The sequence below is a fragment of the Pinus tabuliformis genome, chromosome J (genome assembly GCF_031772625.1).
Source record: "Pinus tabuliformis cultivar Carrire ecotype Pingquan chromosome J, CPIR1, whole genome shotgun sequence".
Taxonomy (NCBI): Eukaryota; Viridiplantae; Streptophyta; class Pinopsida; order Pinales; family Pinaceae; genus Pinus; species Pinus tabuliformis.
This window is the reverse complement of record NC_142295.1, coordinates 104,036,589-104,050,720: the sequence shown is the minus strand read 5'-3', so window position 1 is coordinate 104,050,720 and position 14,132 is coordinate 104,036,589. Positions and strand designations below refer to the sequence as shown.

The 14,132-nt window shown below is 40.8% G+C and overlaps 1 pseudogene; it reads left to right on the top strand.

Annotated features, from left to right (window-relative positions):
- The first annotated feature begins 2,004 nt into the window (after positions 1 to 2,004).
- Positions 2,005 to 3,356, top strand: LOC149225731 (nuclear pore complex protein NUP88 pseudogene; annotated as a pseudogene).
- Positions 3,357 to 14,132: the final 10,776 nt, after the last annotated feature.

Below are 14,132 nucleotides of genomic sequence, written 5' to 3'. Positions count from 1 at the left end.
AACCGCTGATAGTTTTCATTCTCCTGTGCAGGAAAGGGTAAAAATGAGGAGCTGTTGTTCCAAAGAAAAAGACAAGAACAGGGTAACTGTTGTCCCTTTGGTGAAGGACCGAGTGCAAATGAGGCTAAGTAGGTTGAAGCAAACCGGTCCGAAAAAGGAGGAGAAGGCACCAGCTCGGCGGAGGAGAAAATAAGTGATTAAGGATTAACAGTTTGGCGAATCCCTCAGGATTTCGATCCTGAGGGATCGCTACTTTATTTATCTTATTGCTTAGACATCTCCGCTGTCACCCTTATATGAAGGGACGACATTGTTAGCTTTGGGGGATTATGCTTTTATGTAACTTTCTGTTAAATATTGAACTTTGATCATCGAGTCTCGTTGAACTTGGCTCATTGTACTTTCTGTTTTATGCATTAATATAAACTTGGTGATTATCTTATCTCTGCGTCTGGATTAACTTAAAGCGGTGTACCCTTGAGGCTAAGGGCCCGGGCCCGGAGGACACTTGCTTCTATATCACTATGATTTGATTTCTGCGTGGTTTGCTTATCGTCATTAGTTGGTAATCTGATATGCTTTATAAGTTACATCATATGCTCTATTAAGATTTGTTCATTAAGGTTTTTACAGACAATAACTGTTATATTGACTCTGCATTATATCACCAATACCTTCAGAGTTGATTGAATATTATTAGACTTAATTGAACATTGTTATTATTTTGTTACAGAGCTCTTATGCTGTATATTCGTGTTGTGGAATTTATCTGAAAGATGTGTTCTTTATGATTCAGGAATAATGCCGTTCCATTTTGAAACGCAGTTGTATTCTTGTTGATGATGATTGGTGCTAAATCAGATTACTTTTCAAGTGTGTTGTGTGTGTATGATTTCCAAATGCTGTTCCATAACTTATTAGTAATTAGTGTTGTTCCATTAGCGCGTGCTGCTTGATTTGCTTGGAGAATGAAAGATTGATGTTTGATTACAATGAGTGCATTTGAGTTGATAGGATAAAGCTTGATTACTGCTCGCGAGGTTTAGTTATTCAATTGCTGTTCCATTTCAGAATTGTTATTCCATTTTAGCATTGCTGTTCCATTCTAGATTTGCTGTTCGATTTCTTATTTGCCGTTCCATTTTTACCTGTTGTTTCATTTACTCGCATTTGTTATTTTGGTGTGAGAGACGATCTGTGGCTGTAGTGAGCCTCGGAATTTACTGCCTCACTCCCAGACCCATGGTCCATGCTCTAATTTCCTTTCCATCAGTTTCCAAAGGGATGGGCTATTGCTGTCAAACCCTTGACTGATAAAGTTGCCTAGCTTTAAGAGTGTGTGATTTAGTCATTTGAAGTAACTTAGTTATAGACAAGCATCCGTTTACTCTTGTATTTTTTCAGAACGCTGTACTACTAGCATTACTCTGACAAATAGCCTCAGATTGAGTCACTCTTTGAAATAACCAAACGCTCCCGGATTGACATATTAATGTGAGGTAATTAGAGGTGAAAGAGACCCTTTTTATAGCTCTACAGCTGCTAGCACGGACTTGCGCTTCCAGTACCATCGATTATATGTTGGGAGACCCCACTAGGTTATCATCCTATATCCCTAGGAAGCCGTGTCTGCTGCCTTGCAAACCATAATGCACCGAACACAGCATTCAGGAAGATTGACTGCTGTTAGACTCAGTCTTGTCAGTCCTATGTCAGAGTATAATTCACCAAGGTTCATTTCTCGTCATTTGCATTCATTGACGTTACTGTGGTCAAGAAAAGAGTCATTTCAGAGTCAAGGTCTTATATTTGGTCTTCAAACATATCGAATGATGCCTGCAGGCTAGAGGAAGGTTCAGTGAGTTTCTATTTCAAGATGGTTAATCATCAATAATGCGAGATTGATTCTTCTTCAAAACCCTGTTTTGAAGAAGAAATCATCAAATGTGTTTTTGTAATAAATATGTAATATGTCAAAGTGTTTCGAAGTTGTATAGCTCTTCAATGGCAGCAGCTATAACTGCTCCTATCCCTGCAAAAGCACAAAAAGAAAGAACATCATCAGCACCAAGAGACAGAGCAAAATCAAACGAAACAGAGTTTGCATTCAAATACCAGAATGCCAAAATTATACAACTTGGTTGGCCGAATATCAAAAGATGAGGTTAAGGAGGTTAGTGTGTTGAGTGCTTCTGCAAACAAACTGGCAAAGTTGAAGGAGAATGCTGCGGAATATGCTGGTCTCATCATGGAGGAGCTTGACCCAAATAATTTAGGATACATTGAGATATGGAAGCTTGAAACCATGCTACAGAGCATGGTGAACACTTATGGGAACGAAGGATGTGTAAAGCACAACAAAACTTTGAACATTGCGACCCAACATGAAGGTGAACTTTCTTGTTCGCTATCTAGCTATAAGCAGAACTGGACAATCAGTGGTCCTTGCCAATGATGGAAGCATAATGGTTCTGTATTTGAATGATCGAATAACATCTCCGGCTGATGATGGTCTCTGCAGAGCAATTGCTGTTGGGTCTAAAAGAGTTAACTCTTCCAAAGACAGTAAAACTTTACGAATTTTACAAGTGACATGGCATCCTCACAGTGATACACATTTGGGGATTCTTTCCTCCGATTGCGTTTTCAGACTTTTTGACTTATCTTCAAATTTGGAGATTCCAGAGCAAGAGTACCATTTACAGCTAGCTACTCTTCAGAATCTAATGAGTGCCGTTGCAATACGTCCTGTGGCATTTGCTTTTGGAGGCGAACATTTATGGGACAGATTTACTGTGTTTGTTCTTTTTAGCAATTGCTCTGTTTATGCTCTTTGTCCAGTAGTCCCTTTTGGAAGCATCTACAACAGTTCAACTATTGAAGATATTTATAAAGATGCGTATATGTTGGGTCTACAGTCTAATTCTATTGGTTCTAAGGATGCAAACAATGTCAGCCTTGCTGTTTCTTGGTTAGAATCAATATTTCCAGAATTAGTTAATTCAGCCAATGATCTAACACGAGAAGAAAGTGCTTCACTAGGCCTAAAAGCTCGTCCGTATGCTCCATTCGATGCTTCTATTTCATTACAGGGGCCTCTTTCTATTATGTTAGGTGGCAATGCAAGCAGTGGCAGTGATGAAACTAAAGAACAGCATGTGCGTGCAGTCAGTTTTCTCTACAACACAGTCAGTAAGGATAGCATTTTAGCAATCGGCCTGAGTGATGGCCAAATGCGAATTTTTGCTCTTGCAGATGAGTTGCAACCTGTTTGGACTTTTGGGAGTTCACCTCGATTACGAGTAGACAATGATGGAAACTTGTTCTCAGTTGCCATGGTTGTGGAGGCAAAGTGAGGAAATACTTTAGATGATAGCACTTCTAGTGTAGAAACATCTGATAGGAAAAACAAATTTTTAGAGGCCGATTGTGTTGAAACGGAGCTGCGCAGTGCATAGGAAGAAGGTGCGACACACATGGGCCGCGCGGCGCATGGGGCGCTCCTCCACAATGTAAAATTAAGACTGGCGCGGCGCACTGGGAGTACGCACGGCGCACAGAGCCCTAAGGCCGAAATTCATCATCGATTCATCAAAAACTCAATTTGTTTCAACTTAATTCTTCTCCAACAGCTGATATTGTTGTTGTTGGCAAAATGTTGGAGCCCACAAGAGCAGCCTTGGCCATCATAGTCGATATCCCACAGAAGGACGAGGTAGAAGAATACACTACCAACTTAAAGAGTGGTTGCTTCATCTCATCCATAAACAGGTTCATGTCTTCGATCAAGATGGAGCAAAGCAAAGTGGCAGAGTGATTGCAGAGTTGTTATCATAGGGGAGGGAGATCAGTATTGATGCCCATAATTAATAATTGCTCAATTCACGATCACTATGAATTCAACAATGTGGACTTGAGCGTGGTTCCCCATCATAAAATTACTATATGTTTCCACAGGGTCACACGCATCGCTTTCTGTTGCAAATCCCTCAACAAAAATAAGACACGGCTCAATATGATCCTCAATGAAATAAACGCCATGTGTAAGGTCTCTGGTTACGAAGGCACTGAGAAACTTCATGCTATTTATGAGGATTCACAGAATATACATCTAGTTTTGGAGCTGTGCAGCCTAGGAGATCTATTCCAAATGGTTATGCAGAGAGGCGGTCGTTACAAGCCTGCTGATGAATTGGAAGCTGCCATGATATTCAAGCAGGAAATGAGAGTTACAAGGCTCTTTGGAGTGTGCCATTTGGTGTTTCTGTTGCACCCACATCATTTACAGTTACACGATTGGGAGACTATATGAGCCACCTTTAAATGGTGAAATTGCAGGAGAAAATGGTGGGGAGTTGATGGACATTGACTTAATTCACCATAATAAAGAGCCATCAAGGGGAAAACTTGCTAGGTTGGAACCAGTCGACTTTATTTCTGTTGCAACACCTCACCTCAGTCGTAAAAGGGGAAAATCAACTTTCAATGCTTTGGGGTGTCCCTATCTTCGAAAAAATTGTGTGTTTCGATCCAGAAGAAGAGGAAATGCTGGGGGCCTCACACAGGTCCCTTGGCAAAGAGTCGACATCAAGTTTTCAGAACAATAGATACGGATTTGTTGCTTACATCACTATCCAGGTCTACCAAGTGCAATTGATGCTGATTAAATCATATTGACAGAGTTGGTAGCCAACCCCCAACTGTAGAAGTCTGATTTGAACACTTGACAGTTGATGCCAAGTATTATGTTGGTAGCAGGGGATTTCCTACACTATGGAATACACCTAGAAACCTGGTGGAATACTTGTTCGGCATGGTTGGAATGTCACTCACAAAGAAAGTAAATTTCACAATTCTGAAAGACACAAGTGGAATCCTCAAACCATCTAGAATGATTTTGTTGTTGGGTCCCCCTGGGTCTGGAAAGACAACATTGCTGCTAGCTTTAGCTGGAAAATTAGACCCTGGCTTGAAGGTGACTGGAGAGAGTGCTTCAACGGGCAAAGACTGGACGCGTTTTTTCCTCTCAAAACATCTGTTTACATAAGCCAGTGTGACTTACGCGTCGCAGAAATGACAGTTAGAGAAACACTTGATTCCTCTACTAGATGTCAAGGTGTTGGTCATAGATTCGAGGTGCTTACCGAACTCACTAAAAGGGAAAAGGACCCATGTATACTTCAAATTTAAATGCAACAGAACACCAATAAAATATCTTCATTAAAAGCAAAATTTTAGTGGAAAACCATTTTTATTAAAAGAAAAAAAATCGGTTTTATTCAAACGGTATCGAGAAGGTGAAAGGACCAAAGGCCAAAATTAGAACGCAGAACATCTACCGCAACAGGGAGATAGGAACGCTTGCCCATTTTTGTCCTCAATCATGATTTCATGGGATCCATGTTATAGTTTTTGATTTTTAATTGGTCACCAGAGAAAAGTGAGATGTAATGCTGCTATGTCCCCAGCACAGATGGACAGCTCTTTTCCTATCTTCTTAGATTGGCTTTCCAGCTCCCTATCTCTCATCGATCTGGTTTCCCATTCCTGAGTCTATTTATTGTATGAAAATTTATGTGTAAAGGTTTATGAGTTTCTGAGGAAAGTGTGGGAGGAAAAAACCCAGCGCTTCATTGTACAGATTTGATAGAGAAAATAATTGAATGGTACAACTCTGTTTCATGAGATCCTTGCGGTATGAATTTAGCATGTGTTTCTTCTCCTGTTTCATATGTCTCTTGTTTCTATTTCATAGTTCATTCATAATCGTTTTCAGTTGAATGCTTTTAAAGTGAGAAAGGCAGAATCCAATTTATTGCTCTGCTTTGGGAAAGTGTTCATATTTAATATTTTCTTCTGCTTGACAAGGATTCATCTTCTATGCCCTTGTCAACCTCTCAACAATTCACCCTCTCCACAGTATTTCAAATTTGATGTTAAATCTCTTGCCTATCTTGCCTCAGGAGATAATCTGTGTCTTTGATTTAACTTCTCTGTTCATGCTGTTCCTTGACCCCACGCTGCCCAGAAAACCCAGTCATTTATCAAAATACCCTTTCTTATCTATTTACTAGCCTAAAATCAGTTCCCATTTTAAGTCATCTCACACTCTATCGCTCATTTTATCGAGATTGACTAGAGAGATCCCTCTCCTATCCTCGTAGGGCTAGCTACAAGGCTGAGCTTGGTTTGATGTTGCCTCGAACCTCGCCTTCCTTCAGCCTGAGGCAGATTCGAGTGCTAACATAGTGGCGACTCCACTGGGGACGAAATGGTTTACTTGTAGATTGTTTTTCCCCAGTACATATCTCAAGTTCAGAGCTAATTGTTGATGGTGAACAACGATCAGACATAAGAAGATGACTGAAATCATTCACCTGGCGACTCCATTCACTGAAGAATCCATGCAATTAGTCCTTCATGGTGACTCCACTGCAGAGGGATCAGTAGCTTTGAGATTTCTTAAGATGGATCAGATTGCAAGAAGATACGCTCCCATGAGCCGAGATCACATCCCAGGTTTTCCAAATAAAATGCCCAAGGTAGATTGGTCAAAGAATTTGCCTGTGTTCAAAAATGTGGAAGGTAATGATGTTGCTCTTCATCTGGTGAAATTTCACATTCATGTGCATAGATTAAAGATCAATTTTCCTGAGGACTGTTTGATGAAAATGTTTATGGCTACTCTAGAAGACGAAGCCCGGTCTTGGTATGAAAGTTTGCCACCTGCTTCCATCTATTGTCTAAAGGATTTTCATTCAATATTCTTTGAGAAGTATAAAGAATCTTATCCATCATTAAATTTAGTTCAGGATTGTTGCAAGCATGCTTATGGTTTTATTGAGAGCCTTGAAAAATACTATGAGGATGATAATTTTATGGACGAAGAAATCATGGAAGCATTATATGAAAATCCATTTCAGCAGTCTACAGAACTCTTAGAGGAAACTTTGCAGCAGGATCAAAATCAACAGGTTAAGGATTTCCATATGACTGAAAATGATGAAAAAGGAAGTCCTATTTCAGATCTGGTTGAAATAAATAAGGATACACAGGAAAATGATGTTCCAATCTCTGAAAATGATGATGATAAACCAGATCGAGAGACGGATTGTGATGAGGAAAAATATGTTGCTCCAGATCTCGTAGAAGAGAATTGCATTGTTGAGGCTGCCTCAAATGAAGAAGACAGAGTTACAAGCCTAATTGCCCTCATCTCATCAGAACACAACCTTCCTACCAAGGTAATCCAGTCAATTCATGAACAGCAAGAGGATACCTTCGTTCAAGTAAGTGAAAAGGTTCCTTTGGATGAATCTTTAGTAGATGGTAGAAATGTCATTTGTGCGCTTCAAGAATCATATGAAGTTTCTCTTCTTATGATTAATGAATGTAATAAGGAACATGAAAACTTGGCTGTCATATCATATGAAAATGACCTACAGTACATTCACACCACAGAAGATCAAAACATTCAGGATTTCCATTCAGATTCTTCTTCATATGTTTCATGTGTTGAAATGTTTTTCCAAGAAGATATCTGCTCATCTACCTGTTTAGAGTTTTTTAAAGCCCAGGAGCATACTTTCACTGAAGTACATGATGAAGGAAGATCAGAATTTGAAGCAAAGGACACCTTGTTTCTTCAGCAGGAGGTGGCATTGGCAAATCTTCATGTTTTTCAAGATCCTCTGGCAAGTTTGTTGCAGCCAGCAGTGAAGGTGATTATTGTAGTGTTCAGTGATGAAGGAGATCATGGTAAATTAGCTTTTTGGAGACCCAGTTACAAGCATCCACTGTTGACCAGAAGATTTGATAGGAAGAATCAGTCAAGAAGCCATCTTCTTGATTGGTTGCATTGGCATTTTGATATAGTTTGAGGATACATTGTCTTGTAAGAAACACAGGTGGCCATGTACTGCCACCCAGCTTTAAGTTTTAGGTCCAGGTCTTTGCCATTTTGAGTTAGTTGGTTAGAGTCAAGTTTTTCAATTATTGCAGTTTGCATTGAGACAGTTTAAGTCGAGTTTCAATCAATAAACTGAGTCATGTTGGTTTTTCAGAATAATGGACTCCATAGCCCAATGGACGAAAGGCGCTGTCTAGCTCTCCCAGAGATATGATGTTCTTGGCACCTCCACGGAGCGGGAGCTGCCATCCCAATTGGAGCCAATGTTAGACTCAGTCTTGTCAGTCCTATGTCAGAGTATAATTCACCAAGGTTCATTTCTCGTTATTTGCAGTCATTGATGTTACTGTGGTCCAGAAAAGAGTCATTTCAGAGTCAAGGTCTTATAGTTGGTCTTCAAACATGTCGAATGATGCCTGCAGGCTAGAGGAAGGTTCAGTGAGTTTCTATTTCAAGATGGTTAATCGTCAATAATGCGAGATTGATTCTTCTTCAAAACCCTGTTTTGAAGAAGAAATCATTAAATGTGTTTTTGTAATAAATATGTAATATGTCAAAGTGTTTCGAAGTTGTACAGCTCTTCAATGGTAGCAGCTATAGCTCCTCCTATCCCTGCAAAAGCACAAAAAGAAAGAACATCATCAGCACCAAGAGACAAAGAAAAATCAAACGAAACAGAGTTTGCATTCAAATACCAGAATGCCAAAATTATACAACTTGGTTGGCCGAATATCAGAAGATGAGGTTAAGGAGGTTAGTGTGCTGAGTGCTTCTGCAAACAAACTGGCAAAGTTGAAGGAGAATGCTACGGAATATGCTGGTCTCATCATGGAGGAGCTTGATCCAGATCATTTAGGATACATTGAGATATGGCAGCTTGAAACCCTGCTACAGAGCATGGTGAACACTTATGGGAACGAAGGATGTGTAAAGCACAGCAAAACTTTGAACATTGCGACCCAACATGAAGGTGAACTTTCCTGTTCGCTATCTGGCTATAGGCAGAACTGGACAATCTGTGGTCCTTGCCAGTGATGGAAGCATAATGGTTCTGTATTTGAATGACCGAATAGCATCTCCTGCTGATGATGGTCTCTGCAGAGCAATTGTTGTTGGGTCTAAAAGAGTTAACTCTTCCAAAGACAGTAAAACTTTACGAATTTTACAAGTGACATGGCATCCTCACAGTGATACACATTTGGGGATTCTTTCCTCCGATTGTGTTTTCAGACTTTTCGACTTATCTTCAAATTTGGAGATTCCAGAGCAAGAGTACCATTTACAGCCAGCTACTCTTCAGAATCTAATGAGTGCCGTTGCAATACGTCCTATGGCATTTGCTTTTGGAGGCGAACATTTATGGGACAGATTTATTGTGTTTTTTCTTTTTAGCAATTGCTCTGTTTATGCTCTTTGTCTAGTATTCCCTTTTGGAAGCATCTACAACAGTGCAACTATTGAAGATATTTATAAAGATGCGTATATTTTGGGTCTACAGTCTAATTCTATTGGTTCTGAGGATGCAAACAATGTCAGCCTTGCTGTTTCTTGGTTAGAATCAATATTTCCAGAATTAGTTAATTCAGCCAATGATCTAACACGAGAAGAAAGTGCTTCACTAGGCCTAAAAGCTCGTCCGTATGCTCCATTCGATGCTTCTATTTCATTACAGGGGCCTCTTTCTATTATAGGTGGCAATGCAAGCGGTGGCAGTGATGAAAATAAAGAACAACATTTGTGTGCAGTCAGTTTTCTCTACAACACAGTTAGTGAGGATAGCATTTTAGCAATCGGCCTGAGTGATGGCCAAATGCGAATTTTTTCTCTTGCAGATGAGTTGCAACCTGTTTGGACTTTTGGGAGTTCACCTCGATTACGAGTAGACAATGATGGCAACTTGCTCTTAGTTGCCATGGTTGTGGAGGCAAAGTTAGGAAATACTTTAGATGATAGCACTTCGAGTGTAGAAACATCTGATAGGAAAAACAAATTTTTAGAGGCCGATTGTGTTGAAACGGAGCTGCGCGGCGCATAGGAAGAAGGCGCGGTGCACATGGGCCACGCGGCGCATGGGGCGCTCCTCCGCAATGTAAAATTAAGACTGGCGTGGCGCACTCACCAAGCGCGGCGCACAGAGCCCTAAGGCCGAAATTGATCATCGATTCATCAAAAACTCAATTTGTTTCAGCTCAATTCTTCTCCAACAGCTGATATTGTTGTTGTTGGCAAAATGTTGGAGCCCACAAGAGCAACCTTGGCCATCATAGTCGATATCCCACAAAAGGATGAGGTAGAAGAATACACTACCAACTTAAAGAGTGGTCGCTTCATCTCATCCATAAACAGGTTCATGTCTTCGATCAAGATGGAGCAAAGCAAAGTGGCAGAGTGATTGCAGAGTTGTTATCATAGGGGAGGGAGATCAGTACTGATGCCCATAATTAATAATTGCTCAATTCACGATCACTATGAATTCAACAATGTGGACTTGAGTGTGGTTCCCCATCATAAAATTACTATATGTTTCCACAGGGTCACACGCATTGCTTTCTGTTGCAAATCCCTCAACAAAAATAAGACACAACTCAATATGATCCTCAATGAAATAAACACCATGTGTAAGGTCTCTGGTTACGAAGGCACTGAGAAACTTCATGCTGTTTATGAGGATTCGCAGAATATACATCTAGTTTTGGAGCTGTGCAGCCTAGGAGATTTGTTCCAAACGGTTATGCAGAGAGGCGGTCGTTACAAGCCTGCTGATGAATTAGAAGCTGCCATTATATTCAAGCAGGAAATGAGAGTTACAAGGCTCTTTGGATTGCGCCATTTGGTGTTTATGTTGCACCCATATCATTTACAGTTACACGATTGGGAGACTATATGAGCCACCTTTAAATTGTGAAATTGCAGGAGAAAATGGTGGGGAGTTGATGGACATTGACTTAATTCACCATAATAAAGAGCCATCAAGGGGTAAAATTGCTAGGTTGGAACCAGTCGACTTTATTTCTGTTGCAACACCTCACCTCGGTTGTAAAAGGGAAAAATCAGCTTCCAATGCTTTGGGGTGTCCCTATCTTCGAAAAAATTGTGTGTTTCAATCCAGAAGAAGAGGAAATGCTGGGGGCCTCACACAGGTCCCTTGGCAAAGAGTCGACGTCAAGTTTTCAGAATAATAGATACGGATTTGTTGCTCACAGCACTATCCAGGTCTACCAAGTACAATTGATGCTGATTGAGCAGACTAAGACAACGAGAAATTCTTGAAGAAGCTCAGGAATCGTATTGACAGAGTTGGTAGCCAGCCCCCAACTGTAGAAGTCCGATTTGAACACTTGACAGTCGATGCCGAGTATTATGTTGGTAGCAGGGGATTTCCTACACTATGGAATACACCTAGAAACCTGGTGGAATACTTGTTCGGCATGGTTGGACTGTCACTCACAAAGAAAGTAAATTTCACAATTCTGAAAGACACAAGTGGAATCCTCAAACCATCTAGAATGATTTTGTTGTTGGGTCCCCCTGGGTCTGGAAAGACAACATTGCTACTAGCTTTGGCTGGAAAATTGGACCCTAGCTTGAAGATGACTGGAGAGAGTACTTACAACGGGCAAAGACTGGATGCGTTTGTTCCTCTCAAAACATCTGTTTACATAAGCCAGCGTGACTTACGCGTCGCAGAAATGACAGTTAGAGAAACACTTGATTCCTCTACCAGATGTCAAGGTGTTGGTCATAGATTCGAGGTGCTTACCGAACTCACTAAAAGGGAAAAGGACCCACGTATACTTCAGATTTAAATGCAACAGAACACCAGTAAAAGATCTTCATTAAAAGCAAAATTTTAGTGGAAAACCATTTTTATTAAAAAAAAAAATCGGTTTTATTCAAACGGTATCGAGAAGGTGAAAGGACCAAAAGCCAAAATTAGAACGCAGAACATCTACCGCGACAGGGAGATAGGAACGCTCGCCCATTTTTGTCCTCAATCATGATTTCACGGGATCCACGTTACACTTTTTGATTTTTAATTGGTCACCAGAGAAAAATGAGATGTAACGCTGCTCTGTCCCTAGCACAGATGGACAGCTCTTTTCTTATCTTCTTAGATTGGCTTTCCAGCTCCCTATCTCTCATCGATCTGTTTCCCATTCCTGAGTCTATTTATTGTATGAAAATTTATGTGTAAAGGGTTCTGAGTTTCTGAGGAAAGTGTGGGAGGAAAACCCAACGCTTCATTGCACAGATTTGACAGAGAAAATAATTGAATGGTATAGCTCTGTTTCATGAGATCCTTGCGGTATGAATTTAGCATGTGTTTCTTCTCCTGTTTCATATGTCTCTTGTTTCTGTTTCATAGTTCATTCATAATCGTTTTCAAATGAATGCTTTTAAAGTGAGAAAGGCAGAATCCAATTTATTTCTCTGCTTTGGGAAAGTGTTCATATTTAATGTTTTCTTCTGTTTGAAAAGGATTCATCTTCTATGCCCTTGTCAACCTCTCAATAGTTCACCCTCTCCACAGTATTTCAAATTTGATGTTAAATCTCTTGCCTATCTTGCCTCAGGAGATAATCTGTGTCTTTGATTTAACTTCTCTATTCATGTTGTTCCTTGACCCCACGCTGCCCATAAAACCCAGTCATTTATCAAAATACCCTTTCTTATCCATTTACTAGCCTAAAATCAGTTCCCATTTTAAGTCATCTCACACTCTATCGCTCATTTTATCGAGATTGACTAGAGAGAGCCCTCTCCTATCCTCGTAGGGCTAGCTACGAGGCTGAGCTTGGTTTGATGTTGCCTCGAACCTGGCCTTCCTTCAGCGTGAGGCAGAATTGAGCGCTAACAACTGTTGTACATAAAGTCCTTGGTTTTCATATGATTGCCAAGGTGTATACGCAGTTTTACGGGATGTTTGGTAAACCTTTTGCCTAGTTCTCCAAAGTAGTCACTTTCGTTCCTTTTCAGACTCCCTAAAAGAAAAGGTCCATCTGAGCACTTTTCCTTTTAGGCTCTTTAAACCTTGAAAGAGATAGAGTCACCTTTTCATCCTTTTCTCGACTCTTGAAACATGAAAAGGTCAAGTTTTGTTCCTGTGTCATAAAATTTGCTGCCCACGAAATATTCCTGGTAACAGTTTGAGTTCTTCATTACAGTGCAAGTGTTTTTTCGAGGCTCGTTCCCGATGGCAACATCCCTCGAGTCTACCGGCCAAGGTCTTCCCCCAGATGGGAACCCTGGTCCGTTTCCTTCTTCTGGAAATGCTAGTGCTCCGTACATGGCAGCATTGTCTCTGCCTGGGTTAACCATCTGTTTGCCCATTTGGTTGTTTTCAACCTCGGTGGTCCTGAGTGTCATGACTCCTATTCCACCATCTCCTTCGTTTGAATCACAACATGATGATTCCAAGGTTGAGCCTTCGCCTTCTTCCCCTGTTTCTTCATCCTCCTCTCCTCCTTCGCCTGGTGAAGGTTCCACATCCACTAACCAGGTGACTAAGAAGAAGAAGAAGGAGAAGTCCGATAAGTGTGAGACCACTCGTGCAACTATTGCTCTGAGTACATCTCAGGTTGGAACACCTTCTGCTCCTCTGCGGAAGGTTAAGTTTCCTTGTAAATTGTGCAAGGGTGACCATATTCTTCGTGATTTTCCTAGCATTCCTAGGATCTTGGAAGTATGGTCTCATGATCCAACTCATCCCTCATTGTCCTCTGAAGCTCATGACAATGCTACCCTATCAACTGGCAGCGGTAAGAAGAAAGGGAAGATTCAATTCCCCTGTAGACTGTGTGAAGGCAACCATCCCCTTCACCTTTGTCTACTCATGGATAAAGCTTCAGCTATTTTGGAAAGTCTTACAGCTTCTTCACCTCCACTTCCAGTTGGTTATTAGAGGCTCTCTTCAGACCCTCTCCCAGTTGACAAAGAGATTAACTTAGATTCTTCTCTTGTTCACCCTTCTCTTCACGAACTTTGCTGTGCTCAACCTGTTCTTGACCAACCATTGGTCAGAAAGAGTGTCGACTTGGATTCACCACCAGTGGTCCACTCTATTCCCGATGAGCATCATGATTCTACTGCTCATGTTCTTCTCATCTCATCAGATTCTCCAGAGTCTGAGAATGACCCTCCTATCCCAGCTGATTCAGAGAGTCCTTCTTCAGTTCCTGTAGAGCATGGGGGAAATCATATGATACCCCCACCAAGTAGTTCA